Genomic DNA, 3381 nt, shown 5'->3' on the forward strand with positions numbered 1-3381 from the left:
TCAATAACTCACACATCTTTCTTCAGATAAAAAACTGTGCAAATGAGCCTTGGCAAATACAGTTCAGGAAGGGAACTAGCCTGAAGCTAATGGTTGTATGGCATGTGATCAATACCAGAAGTTTTTAACCTGAGATATCACAAGCAGGCAATCTGTCGGCTGTTGTGGGCAGGTTTCCATTATTCAATCAGTCATCGTGAGTCGTAGTCTGTTACTGCACACAGAATCCCACTACTGCGGTGTGCTGCAGTAACTATGCTATTTTACTGCACTGTGTACTTCACTACTACAACACAGAGATGTAAAACACTTGCAGTACCTAATGCGTGAGGCTAGCACCATTAGTTTACCCCAGGGACATCCAACCACCTGTTGCCAGATGTCATGCTAGCAGGTTGTACTTGATCATCAATATGCATTCATGTCTTGAAAAACCTGGCATGCCCTTGGTCTAGTCCTTTGTCCCTTTTTATTGAGTTAAAAACAAATAGAAGACAGCAGGAGAATCGTAAAGACACAAAAAGAAGGAGGAAGCAAAACACCTGTTTAAATGATCAGAATGAAATGTTTCCAGGAGTGACCTACAGATCCTGCTGGATTCAGGACTAGTACAGCTTTATAAACTGTGAGGCCCAGACTTTCCTTAAACAGACGAATCATTATGTTACAGAGAGCTCTGTGGTTCTGGCAGATCCCTTCATAAAAGGAGACCTCTTTAGCAACCGTGGTGTGAAGGAAGGACACTGTCTGACTCAAGGTCGGCCCCCTCTCAGTATGCTTATCCACACACCATCCTCCGTGGCAGGTCTCTTGGGTTGTGAAGGACTTCTCAGGGTTCCTCGGAGTTATCCGCGCTCCTCGTAATTCCGGGCCGGGGCGCCAAAAAAATTGGAACGAGGAGCGCATTAATCTGCGGATCTTAGCACTGCCACTCTTGGGTCTTCAAAGCGATGAGCTCCTGTCACGATAAATTAAAGACAAAAGGACACAAATTCTATAAGCAGCTTCTATCTTCTGTCTGCTACTGTACTGCACCGCCATAAACGCTTAGACATAATTGCAACTGATACGTCTCTTCTTCAAACTCAACTCGACGGCGTCCGCGGCACGTGAATCAGCAACACAATTGTGTTGTAATTATTTAATCTGCCCCTGAATGGATAAACTGCTGAAGCAACAAGGTCAACCAGAGTGAATTTGCTACTCCAGTGCTTGCCTCAGGGTGTAGACAGAGATCACTAAAGCCTAAGGTTGAATAACACACACAAAACATAGTACATGATTGTGCGCAATAAATAGATTTTCTAATTTTTAACATCCTGACCACAAGAGTCAGTAGCCCAGACTAGTTTAATCTTGCCTCGATAAGGATTCATTTGGTCTTTTTTCGGTTCTTGATGTTTGCAAATGTACACAAATGTGCACAAGGTAAATTCGCTATTTTGACCTGAAGCTTTACGCCATGGTCCGTATTAGTCAGTCAAAGACCTTTTGACGTCACAATGGATGTGTTGTGTTTTCCCCTGCTCTGCACTTCACAGCTGCCTGCTATAAAACATGCCGTACACAGCTAATGCGATATACATTGTGAATTTGGTTTGTTTGTTTGTTTTTTAATTACATTTTGCACAACAGGCCCCCGTATGAAAGTTCAATTCAGCGCTAGTGCGTGTTAAGGATGCGCCCGTGAAAAAACAAAACATGTTTATCATTTGTGGGCTTTGGTTTATAATGACGATGGATGACAATACACACTTTCCATAATTAAACACCGGGAGCTGAGAAAGTGTACCGCTGAGTTAATCAAAAACAAGGAGATAGAGAGAAACAGAAGGTTATTATGAATCCTATTTATTTTTCTCTTTAAAAGCAGAAGGTATAAACTAAATTGAGCCATCATGTTATCAACAAAGGCAGTTTTACTGGACTTTTTATGAGACAATATTGTGAATTCCCCTCTGCCTGACCTTGCACTTTGGTGCTGCTTGGAATATAAATATATCAAATTCAGGCACATTTTCCAGAGACAAACCTGTGAAGATCCCTCTGTTTTAAACACTGAGCTGTTTCAAAGAGTTCTCTGGAAACGATGCGTGGTGATTTCTGAATATTTAACTTCAAAAATAAACGAAGAGACGTAAACATATTGACATTATTTGAAAGCCTCAGTGCAACCCAGTGGGAGGAAAAAGAAAAGAGAAAATATTATCACTTTAAACACATTCACCAGAATCAGGTACTCAATTATTCTTGCGCTTATATTTTAAAAACTCCTTTGGTATGTGTGCGTTTAAAAAAGCTGATAAAATAATTTTCATTTGACATTTAGAAACATTTCTATGCTACAAACTTAAACAAAAACAAAAAAGTGCAATGTTTTTCCCTTTTAAGTATAATCTGTTACCAGAAATACCATCAGGTTTAAAAACTCCTGGCAATGTAGACCACACAACTGACTACCCATTTAATATATTCAGTGTTGAAAATCTAGTGTTTGGTTTTTTTTCCCCTTTTATTTCTGAGTTTTCTTTTTTATAACCACCTTTGAGTCCAAACCACAAGAAGTCGACTCAACATACTTGTGGTTAAAATCCTGTCGATCACTCGCGGGGGAAGAGACAGGTCAGGGAACGTGCAATAACCTGTCATCCTTTTCACTCCAGTGTCAGGATTTCCTGCACTGCCTGCACCGTGTCAGTAACATATTATATTACATTGTGACGCTTTATAAAACGTCTTGAAGAACTGCAACACAATGTATCGCACTTGCATTGATCAATTCATGAAAAATGTAAGACTTGTGATACATTTCTAACGTGTTTAAAAAGGGTCAATATGTCAATATAATTTAATTTGTGCATTCTTTCATTATTATTATTATTTTATGTAATTAAATATACCAGACTACTGTGTTCAAGGCAAGACATTTAACAAACTAACATACTTATACACTGTATATAATTTGTACTAAATCAATCCATATTCAGGAGGCTCAAGGGTATACATTAATTTACAAAGCCTTGGCTAGGAAAGCCTCAACTTACATATATAATTTATTGCAGTCCTCCTCTTCACCTTATAATTTAAGATCAAGTAAATTGAATATTCCTGGAGTCTCCACTGTTCCCGGTCGTATCTCATCTCCGTGTGCGACTGGAATGGATTGCAACACAAGTTAACACCACATAGATAATAGCTTCTTATCTGCGGATGCTTTTGGTCATAAGGTTAATCTAGTGATGGCCATCTGCACAGTCTGTACTCACTAATATTGTTTTTTTGTTACGCTGTAGAGTGTCTCTCGCTATGAACGCACGGGTGTTTTCTGTTGATATTTGTATCTTGTGTATATACTTTCTTGTGGTTGCAGGAGCCTCTTGG

General features: G+C 39.3%; 1 long non-coding RNA gene across 1 annotated transcript; it reads right to left on the reverse strand.

Moving 5' to 3' along the window:
• Nucleotides 1-450: 450 nt before the first annotated feature.
• On the reverse strand, nucleotides 451-3149 carry LOC136758228 (uncharacterized). Its single transcript, XR_010819923.1, has 2 exons — nucleotides 3045-3149; nucleotides 451-958 (listed from the first exon to the last, which is right to left on the reverse strand). It is a non-coding gene; the product is annotated as an uncharacterized LOC136758228 (long non-coding RNA).
• Between the last annotated feature and the right edge of the window lie 232 nt (nucleotides 3150-3381).

This window comes from Amia ocellicauda, chromosome 9 (assembly GCF_036373705.1).
Source record: "Amia ocellicauda isolate fAmiCal2 chromosome 9, fAmiCal2.hap1, whole genome shotgun sequence".
NCBI lineage: Eukaryota > Metazoa > Chordata > Actinopteri > Amiiformes > Amiidae > Amia > Amia ocellicauda.